The sequence below is a fragment of the Rhagoletis zephyria genome, unplaced genomic scaffold (assembly GCF_001687245.7).
Source record: "Rhagoletis zephyria isolate East Lansing unplaced genomic scaffold, Rhagoletis_zephyria_1.1 Rzeph_scaffold_00037, whole genome shotgun sequence".
NCBI lineage: Eukaryota > Metazoa > Arthropoda > Insecta > Diptera > Tephritidae > Rhagoletis > Rhagoletis zephyria.
This window is the reverse complement of record NW_016157121.1, coordinates 16,189-32,881: the sequence shown is the minus strand read 5'-3', so window position 1 is coordinate 32,881 and position 16,693 is coordinate 16,189. Positions and strand designations below refer to the sequence as shown.

Sequence of the window (16,693 nt, the reverse complement as noted above, 5' to 3'; positions counted from 1 at the left end):
TTGGTTATGTTCTCACGAGTATCATGAAGGATTCGAAACGGCTTTAAAAAGCCAGCAATTTGTGACTAAGTGAGAATTCGAAAGTAGAATTATAAAGATTTAGACACTCGATCAAACCTTTATCGAGCCTGAATTGCCGGCCACTGTATCCGTGTGGTTAGAGGTGCCAACTTCCACTCTTGAGAGGAACATCCCAATGGTACCCACTCGGTAGGCCATGAAAGGGCTTCTAATTATGTATACCCATGTATGCCTTCTACTTTTCCATCTCCAAGACCACTTGACCCCATATAGTCGAAAAACTGTGCGCCTTTACGTTTTTTTCCCCAATATTTCAATATATATTTTCTTTGAGTAAAATGAGGACATTTGACTAAGTGCTTAGAAAGTCGATTTATAGTTTTCTATGTTAGTGTTCAGTGGAGCTGTTCTCCAACGAGCTAGCGAAAATTTCCGGTACGTCAATGTTAGATGCAGACGTGCGTTATGAATTTAGCAAGTTTGCGATAGCACTGTGAATATCCCCATAAATCTCCAGTTAAAATGACTTTCGCTATCAAACCTCGACTGAGGACTAATTGGGAATAATGTTTCAGAAATAAAGCTGTTGGTTTGCATCTTCAATATTTATTTTACGCTTTTAATTTTTTTTAAAATATCTGCTAATAATATCTTTTGGAACCCATTTTATTTAGCTACATAAGCAGGTAGTTACTATTTACCCTGCTCATGTGCTGCATACCCATGTGCATTAAATTTCAACTCCTTAGCAGTACTCAAATGCAATATGTTGCTCTCACATTCCATTTGTAGAAAAAATTAGTTAATTTAGTTTGTGCTCGCAGGTTTGTTGTCCAAACAAACAGGAAATAAGTAACAACGTGCCACACCCTTTGCTTCAAATTGCAATAGAAATAACACTAGATAATTAGATTACTTAAAACTTAGTGCAAGCGCACATAAATACATTACTTAAGCTTAGTCACACAACTATGTATGTACTTACAAATAACGTTGTATTATTTACTCCGGTAATTCTTTGCTTGTCCTGTGTCACGGAAGTAAACTTTTGTCTATGCCACCTGCGCACTCAGATTACTAACAAACTTTTGTGCATTGGCTTCATTGTCGGCCAGGGGAGTAAGTATGTAGTAACATGGTCTTGCACGCATGTGTGGCATAATTAGATTTATGCTTTGTGTGTATGTCAGACAAGCGAAACGAACACGCTGTCGGAATAAATGAAGGCATGTCAGGGATCCAACATAGAGTGTGCTTTGGGTGAGATGTGTGGAAGCTGATAATTTTTGCTGGCATTGCGATTACTTAATAATAGTTATTGTGCGAAAGTTGGATGCTTAGAAATCTTTTAACTGAAAATTGGATTTGAAAAGTAGAGTTCTCAGTTACCTACTTTTGTCAATACTGATAATTGAGAAAATGATTGCAAGTAATATCACAAACTCAATTATGACATGTACGTAGTACAATATCGATAACGAAGTTGTCAAAGACCTCTTTGAAGCAACCAGAGCGCAACTAATGGTCCCTCGGTGGACTCATGGATCCAACCTACCATAAAAATTAAGGTTTCGATTAGGAAGGATTGCGGTAAACGGTGGGTTAGGCTAGATTATTGTGGCTGCTTTAATCCAACGTTGAAAGGAGGCGCTCTTCGGCCACCATTCCCCGGCCCATTGGTATTCCCTAAATGAGTATTATTTTATTCTTCGTTTCTCTAGAAGTTAAACCAATTCGTGGTTCTGATGAAGATCACAAAATCATAGATAATAGGCGTACTCAGCTCTTTCATACAATTCAGAACATAGTTATGGAACAGATATCAACGGACCTTCGCCAAGAGGGGCTATACATTCTCGATTTCCTCTACATCTCGGCGAATTGGACAGAATTAATTCGACTGTTTGAATGCATCGCCATCAAGAATTGGCCACTAAAAAGCCGGATGGAATTTAAAACCATTGGTTGTACGATTCGGTAGTGTGATCCAGATTTTCTCTTGTCATATTTAGGCCATATATGTCGTGATGTCCTACATATACACATATACATGATACACCATGGTGGCTTTTCAGTCATACTGAGTGAGTAGTGTTCCTCCAGGTAAGTTCATTTAAAGCAGACAACCGCGGCATGAATGGCTGTAAAAATAAATGCCTACTGCATGCAAGCTAATTTCCAAGCGGGTGAAGTGCGCTTCTCACGAATAAAAGCTGCATAAATTTGGCAACCGAAAACTGTGCTTGATTGATAGCTCTTGTATGTATATCGGTCTTTCCCCTTGAAGTCTTATTTGGAGCCACTGTACAATACAATAAATGACCCGACAATCAGAATACAGACCCAAGTCTAGATTCTCTTCTTCCTTTGCTACATTTTAGTAGGCAACCAAATTACACCGAGTAAAAGATCAGTGCTGTATAGTCTGTGCACTTGAAATTTGCCGGAAGATCTGACGAAATACTGCAGTGTCTGTACTTTGTATCAATCATCGCATTTAATAATACTGCATTGCAACTTTCTTGTGGCTACTAGTTTATATATCTCGCTTAAAGACTGTTATAGGCACTTTGTTCCAATCTTAGACACTAAACTTTTAATAAAAAAAGCTATAAAAGCACTTTCAGTAATAACAGTAAATGCGAAGGAGTAATAAGCAGCTCTATAATTTCACAATAGAACACTAATAGCATAATTCTCTAATAGCGGGTAATTTTCGCGTATTTGCCCCTTTACGATAGCTCACCTAGAGGTAATTAAAGTCAATTGCAACACTTTTCCCAGCACAAAATAGCTCAATTATTAGCAGTGCACTAATTGGAGTTATAAGTGGAGGTGTTGCTGGTCGGGCAAGCTGCTGCAGTTTACGAATTTTACAACTTATACCGAACGCGGCGTACAACAAAGGTTTTTCTTTACTTACTTCACTCTTAATCCTTCAGGCTTCAGACTTTTTCTTGTCGTGCTTGACTGCATTATGGCCGAGTGCATACAAATAAATATATCTCTATACAAGTATATATGTATGTATATAGTATTGCTCATTTGGCACCTTTGAGTGACAAGGCAGACAGTTAAAATGTAGGGTAAGCGAATGGTTGTACAACTAAAATTGTATTGCAACAACAACGATGAAGTTAGAGTTTATTGGTGTGAAGTAGACGAACGGATGGGGGTGGCGTCTTTGTAATTAAGCGGAACAATTTACGAGCTTCTCAGTGTTGCTTACTGATGAGTTTCTCTTTTTTTATCAGAGTTTAGATATGATTATTTATTTTTAATTATATGATACATAGAAGAAGCGGGTATAGAATACCTGGAATCTGTTAAGAGGAATTTAAACCAATCACTACGCCATTAACATTCATAACCATAATGAGTGAGACATACATAATATCACATAAGGCAGTTTTTACACTGGAGAGTTAACTTAAATCTGGCAGTTAACTTCTTAAATAGTATTCTTTCGAAAGTGTGAAATTATCTGAGCGAATTTGTGTTAACTTCCATCTGTTAAAACTGTTCTAAAGATTTATAGTTGATGAGCGCGGTTAGTAAGCCTTGATGCTTTATCCCATTCACAAAAGTAACTAACAAATTTTTAAAAATCTGTGAAAGCTCTAGAAACCGAAAGCTCAAAACTATTGTTCTAAGCTTTGAAAAACCATTAATATTTATAAAACTGAGAAAATTCAATAGAAGCAAAGTGTTACTGGCCGATACAGGTAGAAAGCTTTCTTATATTAAAAGCTTCTTCGAAAATAGGTTACGAGTTCTGAGTAACTTTTCGTGAGTTCCAAACATAGAACCTCAAACAAAAGAACCGTTGATAATTCTAATACCTTTTATTTTTGAAAACATTTTAAGCAGTTGTTAACATGCACAGAGGAGGAAAACCTTTCTGCGATTGTCAGGTTTTTATATGAACACATACATAGTAAAAGATCGCGCTCTTCAAACTTTGTATATATATATTTTTTTGTGGTAAAATTCATTCTGCCCATAACTGCTCTTAATTAACGTTGTGCAGAGACAGCATTTTTCCTATACCGGTACGAGTTTATTCGCATCTATGGTATATCCAATTTACAAAAGGCTTACAAAAACTAGGCAGCGTTTTCATTAAAAATCACCTATGCTTTTAATTTAACAATAAGTTTCTGAAGCTTTTAATAAAGTTTTCGAAATTTCAAGTTTTAGGAGTGCTGAACTTGCGAAAAGTTCCTAAGTTTTTTTTTTAATTTTCACTATCTCTAAAAACTTGTAAAACAGTTAAAAGCTTTGCAGACTATAAGCTTGGAAATGTCAGAGTTGACTTCTTTCAAAAACTCCAGCTTAATTTTAAATTTTGTTTGAAAGCTCTCTTATGAACACTAAAACTGAAAGCTCAAAATAAAGCAGTTTAAACTGATTTTCTTTTCACCATCTTATAATTGATTATCTCTAACTAGTATGGATTCCATGAGTGGGTTACATATCTTCTTACGTGTGCATTTTCACTGATAGTAGATTTACCAAAGCTAAAAATAGGTGTCGCCAGCAGCAGCAAAATCAGCTCATTGCAATCCAAATGGCCAGAATGTTAAATAGTTTGAAGATAGTGGGATTCTGATCGCGAAGCTGTTTGCGGCATTCACAATCGTATTCACATTCACATTTAATGATGTTAAAAATGGATGATAAAGAAGAATGAATATCGCCAGGCTTTTTCTCGTAGCCACAACGCATTGCATGTCGTCTATTACGCGTATATGTATTCGTAGATTTGTGGCTCTTTAAATGAACATATCCTGCCACGAATGATTGAAGACATCACAACACAACACACATGCTCACACACACACACGCCCAAGCTAACACAAATGCAGCTCGTAACCACAAAATTACCGCAAATGCAGCAGTTAGCTAGCAGCCTTTGTGCTCTCGACTATTCTGGTTGCAACGCATTTTTTGTTGCTCTGCTTTTGTGAAAATCGCAAGTACTTACTTATGTAATGTGCTTTGCTTTGTTGCAAGATTGATTGACATGCAACTCCAACATTTTGCTACATTTACTGCTTGCACAAAAAGTTTTAAAATTAAGTGCCACGGGAAATTAGCTAACGAAGGGTTAATGTGTGCTAAAGTAGTGAAGTGCTTGAAGTGAGGAAAAGAATGTAGGAGGTTTAGACGGGGCGTATACGCAACTAACAAAAGAAGTAGCAGTCTGATGCCAGCACGAGCTCATAGTGCACTCCATCTACTCCTCTTTTGCCACAGTTCACGCAATTTCTGATACGGTTGATTGTCGATATTCTGTTATCAATTATTTTGCTGCTTAGCTAGTTAGCTGACAGTGTTGCAAGTTTTGATCAAGACAAGTTGATGTCACAAAAATTTGGGCTTTAGCAGAATTTCTGCGCGTGAGGTAAAAAGCACAGTACGGAGGAAGGCTGCTTTGCAACTTCTGCTTTGAAAATTCTTTAGCACTTCTTTGACTATGACATTAAACTTTTGATTCTTTTGCCTTTAAGTGAAGTTGAAACTCCTCCATTTTATTTTCATTGAAATATTTAGACAACTCACTATAATAAATAAAATATAACTATAAGGTTAAAATTCCGATATTCTATAGTTTTATTATGGCTGTAGAAATGCCAAAAATTAAAAAAAAAAACTACAATGAAAAAAAAAAATTATGTGTCATTATTGTACCTTGGCTCTTGAAGGATTTCAGTCTTTAACACAGTATCGTCGATAAGAACTTATACGCAATATTAAGAAGGCGTATTCGGTGGAAATTGGCGCAAACAGCGGGATAACCCATCTTGCGAATTGGGCGCTGACATTGCCATGCTCCCTACCTGCTCTTCGCCGCCACCTTTGAACAGCTAAGCCGGTAAACCACTCCACTCCAGTGGCTTTGTTATTTATCAGCCGCATTTTTGCTGTTCCCACCTTGTTTTGGTCGTGTGGAAACCCGTAAGTAAGCTTCATGCTTGTTCATTGGCTTGGGATATTCTTCATTAAACGCGCCACCTGTGCCGGCATTCAAAAGCGTTGCCAAGTGTTCTTTCCATACCTGAAGTGTACTCTGGACGTCTGCTTGTTGCTTTATTTTCTGATAGAATTTTTGAGCAGCATCTCAAGCTTTGCGTATTCACATCTATCTGTCTCCCTTTTATTCTTCCTGGGGTGACGTCTCTGTTTTCCCAATACCGCTACGCGCTACGAAGTGATACTAGTCATTTTCGTGTATCTAAAAATGAAATTATTTTAAGGAGATTTTAACAACTACGTAAATTCAAGCATATATGTGTTTATTAGGTCGGCCTAAAATATCTTATTTCTAGGCCCGCCTCAAAACTAAAAAATATCAAAAATAAGGAGACCGTATTATTTTTTGCTTTAAAAGGGTTAATATTTCACAGTGCTGCCGAGGCTCTGAAGCTTTCCATATACTACTTTATATCCGGAAAGTACATATTTTAGACAAAATTATTACAAATTCTTTTTTTTTTATCGCATGAAAATATGCTCCTTTAAAAATTTTTAAGCAATAAAATTATGATGCATTCTTAATTACATATAAATTTTATAGGTAACTTTTCATAACCGTCCAGCCGAAAATTTTCTAGACAAAGCCTTGACTCCATCTAGACTCTGGCTAGATTTTCGCAACTGAGAATTTCGCGACAGTGTCGAAACAATTTTTTTTTTCCATTTTCCGTTATTGCGTATAACAATGTAAATTGTTAAATGTTAAGAAAAAGCAATTGCTTAGTTTTTATTCATACGACCCAATGGAAGAAAAAGGATTTTTCTTGCGCACGGAGGTTAGAAAAACGCATTTGCATCCCAGAAACATGAAAGCACATTTTTAACACACAAATAATCCCAATTTAAGACCCCTCTGTAACTCAGAAGAGGATCTTCAAAATAAAACGAAAAACGGTTATCTACGTATATTTACATAAAAGGGCCTGTCAAGCAAAATGCATTTGTGGCTACCTAAACTTTAAGTATAGACTTTGGTCAGGAATGTAGGGAAGGGCATATAAAGAATTTTCTCAAATTTTCTGCCTAGCGCTTGTCCAAAATTAAAATTTATTTTCGGCCGGGTGATAATATCATCTCTTACATACAAAAGTGCGTTATTTTGTGTGTTATTCCCATGTAAAATACATGCAAATCTTAAAAGCTAAGTGGAGAAAAACTGAAAAATTCGTTGTCTGCTAAGTGAACTTGTTTGGTATTTTTGTAAAGGTATATTATCCACTAAGAATAATTAAACAGAAATTTCCCTAAGGAATAAATTATATGTCGCCAGAAAACCATTAAAGTAAAAAAAAATTTATACTAAGAATTTTAGTCAGAGCATAGACATGGGTAAGCTCTCCACGGCAATAAAAGCCAAAAATACTTATATTCTTTGAAATGAAATGTTGGTTTGGTTTTTTATTTCCATATATACAGCGGAGAACTGCATGAATAAATATTTTGGAATAAAATTGAACACAGCGTGTTCCGACGGTATTCCAGAAAAAAACTATTTATTTTGATAAAAATTTCAAAAGATGGTCACTTTTAATGGAATGGATAAAAAATATATATGTAAAAATATGTTATTGTTTATTATGTATTTTATTTAGTAGTACGGTTTTGTTAACTTTCGCAGGAGAAAATAAAAAACCTGCTCACTTTTTGAAGTAATCCGTAATGTTAAGGCATAAAATCATTTTCTTTTTTCAAAGTTTGTCAGGGCCATCAGGTCTGCATGATTCGTTTGATTATTAAAAATGTCAGATTAAAAAGCTTGACCTGTAGATAATATAAGTTTATTTTTTTTAGAAAGTTGCCGCCTTTTAAAATAATAAATTCAAATTAGTTGGGTATCAATCGAAATGGGTATAAAAAGTATTTGTTTCTTTACTACCTGTATGAGGTTTGCCACCTGTTTAAAAAAAATTAAATTCCATTTGGATTGAGGGAATTAGGTAATTGAAACAGATAGGTATCACCACATAGAAGTCAGACGAAAGAGGTTTAAGAAGGTTTTAGCTTGCAAATGTATTAAAGTGGGCTGTCACCAGTTTGTAAAGTAAAATTTAATATAAACAAAATAATACTTGAAATGAAAGGTTTACACCATCGTATTCCAGTTAAATACTCCCCTTAATTAAATTGAATTAGACTTTTTATACAGGTTGCAACTCTTCTACGTGTGGTTTAAAAGTAAAGGATTTGGAAAACCATTTCGATTGATACCGGTATTGTAATATCTAATTCACTGAACTTATTAAATAAGTTTAATGCAATTCTTAACACATGGCAGCACTCGTCAGAAAAATAAATCTGTAATTTGACACTATGAACTATATGTACATATCCAGTGGGAATATATAATGTATAGTAATCGAAAAAATAATCAGTAAAACAACACTTTCACATTCGAAAATGCATTTTTTTCCCAGGCCGATGTCCTAAGAAAAGTGGGGCATTCAATTTACCTAGTGTCCTACCTAGCATTACCTAGTGTCGAGAAATGAATGTGTTTTATTATGAAACTTTTTGAATACATAGAGAATGCTGATTGCATATTTAGCAGTAATATAATCGAGAACTCATAAGGAATACGTTATATTATTTACCACGCCTATAATGCATTACTACTTTTCCGACTGGGTACCTATGTAAATGCTATCTACAAGAAATCATTTTTTCATCTTCAAACGGCATTTACAGTGAAAGTATGAAAGTTATTTAAAAACAAAGAGCATTTGTGAATTCATCGTCGTCAATTTCACTAAAAAACAAATATTCATAAAAATCCGTCCATAATTATATTTTGTCCACATTTTATATGGAAGGGTAGCACTGTGCGGCGGCACGGTTAAATATTAACCGAATTCAAAATAAAAAATACGCTTCACCTTATTTTCCATTTCGTGGAAGAACGAAAATACTAAAACCGTTGATTTTCCTGTGTATTTGTGAATAACCCTAATGTATAGGTATACTTACAATAGTTCCACAATTTGTTCAACCCTCTAGAAGTTTAAGTCCTTGCCTTAGATTGTCATCCAGTTTGCGAGGAAAGTCTTGTGTTTCACAAATTGGGGGAACTCAGTTTTACGCTGCTTCTGAACGGTAAATGCCTTTAATAAAAGCTTTTTTCATTGCCTCCAAGTAGAGGGGCGACCGGTTTAAAACTGATTTTCTTTTTGTTATTGATCTGTCCAGGTTATGGGGAAGCTTTTTTTAATAGCACCAAATTTTTGTAATTTTAATGCTACGTTATTTGATATCCTCTTTCAACAGAAAGCGCAGTTCTAATTTGCGAGTTCATTAGTTCGCGCCAAATCCGTCGTTATTAATATTTGTACATTTGTTTTTATTCCGTTGCAATCATTTAGATATGCCCGTGTAAATACATACATACGTGTAAATATATTTATGTCGTCTACTAAATAGTTGAACAGAAAAATTATTCAGAAAGCTCATTTACTTGTATGGAAAGATTTCCTTTTAATTCCGGGTTTGTTTATTCAAGCGAAATTGATAATTTGTTGAGGCCTGCCTACATGTGCACATTAATGTGTGAATGTAATAAGCTGCAGTTACATTTAAAGCCTTTTTATGATATCATATTTCTGTTGAAATCAAAAATAAATTTATTTATGCAGAAGTAAACTTAAAGAAACTTAAAGAAACTGAAGTATGTAAATATTTCGTTGAAGATGAATCGATTTAAAATTAATTTTTAATTAACACACATAGATAAGTATTTACTAATGTGCATGTAAAATAAAATTACGATTGAAACTAGTTTTGTGTGCGCCTCTCCTCTTTAATTCTTCTTCTTGTTGGGCACTCTAACCGCCTAAGCTATTGTAGGCGAGTTTAATCAATCACGCCAGCCGTTTCGTTCCTCTGCCAACTGATGCCAAGTGAAGCGAAGTTCTTCTCCAATTGTTTTTTTGCTGGCAGATGAGGCCTTCCTCTTTACGTACTGGGTTTTAATTATTTATCGAAGAAACCCTCTTCTACATTTAGTAGCAGTTCTTACAAATCTCTTCATTTGCTCCAGGCCTTTGACTAGAAATAATTTCAATCTGTTTTCCTGCTAAAATTCTAGAAATACATTAGCTATGTACATATGTATGTATGCATAGTTTACAACCATATTGCAACTACAGCTAAGCCTTCTACCTTCTTCTGAAGCATTAAGAAATGCGGAAGAACGCAAAATACCACAACAATATAACACAAATTTGCTATGCTTTTATTAAATTTGATTTCCATAGAATAATATACCAAGCAAACCGCCCACACAACTCTATGCAACTATAAATGCTTTTTTGTTGCTGATATTTTATACTTGTTTGTTCTTCAAATAAATGTTCTTCTCTTTCTTTGCAGGTATGTAATGGAATATATTTCAAAGAAAATTAATTAACTGCCAGCAGAGGCTCAGTTACGCGCTAACGCCAACTTCCATACAATATGTATATGAATATATATACATATGCATGTACATATGGAATAGGGGTATGTACATATTTACATGTTATATTCATTAAATATGTGTTTAATATATAAGTACATATATTTTGCGAATAAGTCAGTAACAAATTTCACGAAGTTACTTTCTCATACATATGGGTCAATCCATGTGAAATTGACCCAAGGTTGGAATCGACTACTTTTTTTGGTCAGAACTTTTCTTTTATCACATAACCAAGTTCTGTCAAAGGAAAAAAGTTTTTTTTTTTTTAATATCTCAAAATTATTATATTATCTCGTGTCAAAGGAGCTATTTAAGGCTATATAAAAATATATTNGTTTTTTTTTTTTTTAATATCTCAAAATTATTATATTATCTCGTGTCAAAGGAGCTATTTAAGGCTATATAAAAATATATTAAAAAAAAAATCGAATTAAAGAATTACAGAATTTTGAAATTTAAAAAATCGTACAATTTTATATTTTTAATATTGGACTATTGGTACAAAATTAAAAAAAAAATGGACGAGCATTTTTTTATAGTCACACGATTGGTACAATACCGCGAACTTTTGTATATTGAAATATTTGAACAAATTGTTTTTCGTGATTGTGATAAAGGAAAATATTTGTGCATTCAAACGATTGACACTGCCTTAAGAGCATAAACTTATGCATTGTATATACATTTTTCGTTGATTTTTAGGTTGACTTTTTTTAAGATATGCATTTTTGCAATTTGAGAAAAAAAATAGTAATTGCAATAACCAAATTAAAAATAAATTAAAATTAAATAAAAGTTCTTCAATATAACTTTATTTAGAGTTTGCAAATACAGATTTCAAAATTCAAAAATCCACCATGTTTAAAATTTTAGCATCTTTTAAAATCAGTTGGAGTTATTGTATAAAAAAATCGAGTTTTTGCTTTTATATACTTTTTTTAATTCCAAAACTGTAAATTGTTTTTAATTTTCGAATTTTTAATAAATTTATGGCTTTTATCGTAAAAAATAAAGCAGCTTTAAAAAAGGTTTATAAACTAAAAAATGTATGAAAAATAATATAATTTTATAAAGCTCTCTAAACCTATTTTATTTTTTTATGAATAAGGCCATTATTCGTTATATCCCTTAATACGAGGATCACCTTTCATTTTTGTAACTGTAATAAATTTTGAGATATTGGAAATTAAACGTTCAAACTTCTGGAAATTGTGAAATTTATATTCTTGAATAACTTGTAAAAAAAAATTTAATATTTTTCCTTTGGCAGGACTTAGGTATATAATAAAAGAAAAGTTATACAAAATTCCGGTATTCTACCATGAACACTTGCAGAGATATGCAATATGAAAATTTCGGTTTGTATGGGAGGTGCCACTGCCTCTTCACTTAGCGGAATGAAATATACTTTGCAAGCTATTCTCATACCTAGCAAATATACACACAAAATTTAATACAAATCGGTCAAGCCGTTTCGGAGGAGTTTTGACACGAGATTTTTTATATATTATCGGTTAATCGGTTTTATTTAGATTGGCCTGTTTGAGTCAAATCTAATAATTACAATTGAAATTGCATGAATATGAGTATGAACAATACTCAAATGACGTAAAATTAATATATGCTTACAGTCTCGGATATCTTGATTGATCCTAGAAAATTGTATTGACCTCAAAATAGAACAAGTAATTTTTTACGTGTTATTTCAATGAGAAAAATAAACGATCGATCCTCTTACAATTATCGTAAAGAGGGTAGATTCAGGGAGGATGATTTAAATACCAAATTCTAAAATTTGAGTCAATTTCCGGTCGCATTGCATGTCTTGGTTTAATTTAAATACAACCTTGGAGTGTTCTATAAGAAGTACTTTGCCCTCTCTTAGCCATATGCGCTGGCGTGACGTTACAAAAAACAGAAGTGGATTTTGACATGGGTTATAAAATTGCATAACTCTGCGAATTGGGAAAGACTATTTGTATCTATTAACTCTTTTGTAGTAATATTTGAAATGTTTAAGGTTAATTTTCCAATTTTTTAAATGCAAACATCTTTTCTGATTATTGTCTAAGGCTTAGACTCTAAGCAGCTGAAGTACCTGGCGTGACTTTACATGCCGTTACTAAAATTACCATTGAAAGAGTGTTGTTAACATTGTAGGTATATAAAGTAATATTTAATGAGAAACTTGACTCACTGCTGGCTTCGCATTACATGCTGGGAAGAAATACTGTGAATAATATGATTCACATTCAATGGTTTTCTTATCAAACTAAAACTTATTTTTGTTAGTTTGAAAAAGTAAAACTTAAACATAAACATATATACATATCAAAGAAAGTAGTGCGGAGAAAAAACGTGATTCACGTTAATGAAATAAAATACTATTGTTATTAAACGGCGTTTCTTAAATTTGTTTTTGATAATCAAATAGTTGCAGGCAGTCAAATTGAGCTAATGTAAATACTGTAAAAATTAATTTATATGTATGTACATATGTAGGTGCATACATATGTACATACCCTGCAGGGAAAGCTACTAAATATTTGTAAACTATAATTCTATCAGTTTGCATTTCAGCCCAAATAGTTCACGTTGTACAACTATTCAATGTTAACGACTGGTATTTTTAACATGGCGGTGTCATAGGAGATGTCAATTGTCCGCTACTGCATCAGCTGCCTACCAGTAGAAATACTAGTAGTATCATACCAGTTAACTGGATAGACTTATCCCCCGTAAAAAGCATAACTGCTCGCAGCGCTGCAACAGTGGCAATGGCCGACAGAGCAAAGCTCTCTCGAATGGCGCAAGAGATCCGAGTTCGAATCTCAGACGGCATTTTTTAATTTTTTATTTTTTTTGTATTATTTATTTATTCTTATGTCTTTTATGTAATTCTTAAATTGTATTGTTTTAAAAAGAAAAAAAATATTTCATTTAATTTTGTATGACATTTGAGAGTATTTGGGTTTTTTCCAAATGAAATTATATTTTAAAATTTTTATTTTATATTTTAATTGAAATAATTTAATTACTTTACTTTAACCACCTCCAAGCGGATTCGAACCCGAGATCACAGAACCAGAATCGGTAGCAGTGTTGCCATTTTGGTGCTTTGGGAGCTAGATTTAGCTCTTTATTTTTCTATTTAGCTCCGAAAATTAGGCTTTAGCTTCTACCTCTTTTTTTAGCTCTTTTCAAAATTATCTAGCACTTTTTGGCCTCAGAAAGTTTGAGTTGTATTTGGTAATATATTAAAATTAAACATCAACGATATTCTATTTTGATTAATACTTAGAAAAGTTCCAAGTTCCAGTGACATTCCCTTGAGGAGAACCGGTATAACTATAGTCCATGACGAACTGTTATGACTTCCAAATTTATTATCAGTTGTCCAACTAGAATTTCTACCAAGTAGTTTACTTTTTTCTACGAGAACCTGGTAAGATAAGGATAAAATCCTTAAATAATATTTCATGAACTGGAATTTTTGCATACTGATTCAGCTTTTCACTGCAGAGTATACATAAAAACTAGTGCAATTAATCGCATTACTTACATCAGCCAATAGCAGCGTGAATTAGTTAGCTATGTACATACATACAATTCGCATATACGAGTACCGGTACTTATGGCTATAACAACACAAAAAGCTTACAAACACCGCTGACAAATGAAGACCAACTCAAAAATGTTTGCTATGAGTATTGATGTACTGATTGCTTTATTAACTGATTACTTAAGTAATGTTTCAACAGAAAGTGAACAAAAGTAGCAATAAATGAGTTAGCAGCCTAAGAGCTGTTGTTGTAGTCATCCACTAATTTTTGCGTTCCATTTTCTTCTAATTTGATATTTTAAAAGTTACAGCTTTGTTCAAGACCAGTTTTTGTCGGTTTGTGCAACACAATGCCAAATTAGGCAATGCCAAATGTGGCTGCTACTTTGTTGACTGATTATAAGTTGACGCAAGTTTGTCGTCAGCTTGCATCAGCCGAATTGTTGTGCAAGTAATGAGTGCTTTTTGCTTGCAACGTGCTCTTTTGATACATATACTATATATATGTATGTAAGCAAATTAAAACGCAGTAACTTACTGGATATCAGCGGCTATGGCAAATGGTGGCCACGCTCTGGGGGAAACGTTCAAAGTCAATAACGCTCTTTTAAAATTTTACTTGCCTGAAGTATTTTGTCTGCTATCGCTGCTCCGTTGATTTTTCTATTGCATGAGATTTTATTTTATTTTCATTTTGTTTCTATTAACCACTTCATACATATTTGAAACGAAATGTAACTTTTGAATCGACAAAGAATTTAGTTTTTTTCTTATTTTGTGAAAATTTGCAAAAAAAACATATTATTTCGAATATTTTTTAAGTTTATTATTTACCATCTATTTCGGTTTTTTTTTTTTACTTTCAACAAGGAAAATGAAAATTTGGCTAATGTCCCTCGGTTATAAAACAAATTTTCAAATCTCAAATTTATAAATCTTTAAAATTTTTTACACATGAAATGAGATAGGTCTTAAATGCATTTTTAATGTTGGTCACAAAATGACCTGAAGAGAAATTAATGTGTATAGTAAGTTTTTCTGTAAAATAAAAATATTCAAAACACAATCCACAACATTTTTTAAAATAACTTTGAAATCAATGCAATGAGTAGCGAAAAAAATGTTGAAATTGTGTTTAAAAAGAAAATTGAATCTGCAATCGTATTAGCTTATTGAAACACAAAAAACCGCTTTGACGAAACAATCTAAAGGTGCAAAAATGGTTCGCACCGCTGAACCGAACCGAGCAAAATTTTCATCCGATCCATGTCCCTGGTTAGACTCAATCAGAGAAAGAATATGTCCTAAGGTGCTTTCAGACATACATACCGTTGTGTTTATGAAAATAGTTCTGCAGCGCTCCTCACATTTAATATTTTTATATATCTAACGGAGCTAATGCGATGTTTCTACGATTCGTAATTCTCTCTCTAAGTAATTCGTGAATTACCGTGTTTCCACTACGCACATTCGTAATTCGTTTGGCAGCTCTACTTCTTGTTCTTGTTCTTCGCTATTTATTATTATTTTTGTGTACTGCAAATATCGAAGATGGAGCAAAAATTCAAGTTATTATAAAAGATTTTAATTTATGTAGAGAATATTTTTTTATTAATTTTTCAGCAGCTAGAAAAAGTGCCAGGAAATGGAACCAGGCCGTGAAAACTTTGATATATTTCCGATAAATATTAGAGAAGGAACTGATTCGTTCGTCATTCGCATGGTAATTCTATCTGAATTACCTACAAATGAGGTAATTCGCTCTCAAAATTTTGTATGGCGAATTACGTAATTCGAAGGCGAATGACGAATGGGAAAGCGAGTTATGAATAAGAGAGCGAATTACGAAGCGTGGAAACGTCGTATAATATATACGTAGCTACAAATGAAGTTAACATTTCTTAACTCGTTAGTGCTACCATGGTCTACTTTCAGCTGCTCTACTTACGTATTTTTCAAAGTACTCCACCAGCTGCTCTAAATGAGCTATAAAAAAAGTTAATGGTAGCGGAAAATACACATATAAGAGGCTGCAGGATAACAGCAAAAAGAAGCATACAAATAAGACATATATCTGTGGTCATAAGCAATAACCGTCTAAGTCGACTTAAGAAAGAATTGAGTTATATATGCTATCGTATTCTACAACTACTACTCCATTTGTATGGGAAATTCCCATCTCGCCTGCTAGGCTATTTAAAAAGTTATAGACGAACATATTTTGGTTTCCTCATAAGGATAATATTACGATCTAAATGTTTAAAAAGTTTTTTCTCGAATTCAGGTTTTTCGACTTAGGCGGTTATTGCTTATGAGCACAGATATGTACATAGTTACATCCTCGTATGGAGAATCGCAACACTACTAGTTTTCTGTCTGGTAATATAGCGGAAATTTGCAGTTGCGTAGTTTGAGATGCTATTTTTTTTTAATTAAGTACACATAAATACTTTACATTTTTAATCTGTGTCAATAATTCAGCGCGCATATCTAACCTTCTCACATCCTTTACCCAGTTGCCTACAGTCGAATTGAGTAAAACGCATTTTCTGCATGACACTGACCAACTGAAATTGCATTTAAAAATAGCATATTTTACTTCCGTTTGTAGAGTTTAAATG

At 33.3% G+C, this 16,693-nt stretch overlaps 1 long non-coding RNA gene across 1 annotated transcript; it reads left to right on the top strand.

Annotated features, from left to right (window-relative positions):
• Nucleotides 1-1,911: 1,911 nt before the first annotated feature.
• LOC108365674 (uncharacterized) lies at nt 1,912-15,333 on the top strand. The gene is made up of 3 exons (XR_001847987.1): nt 1,912-1,923; nt 7,711-7,716; nt 15,241-15,333. It is a non-coding gene; the product is annotated as an uncharacterized LOC108365674 (long non-coding RNA).
• Nucleotides 15,334-16,693: the final 1,360 nt, after the last annotated feature.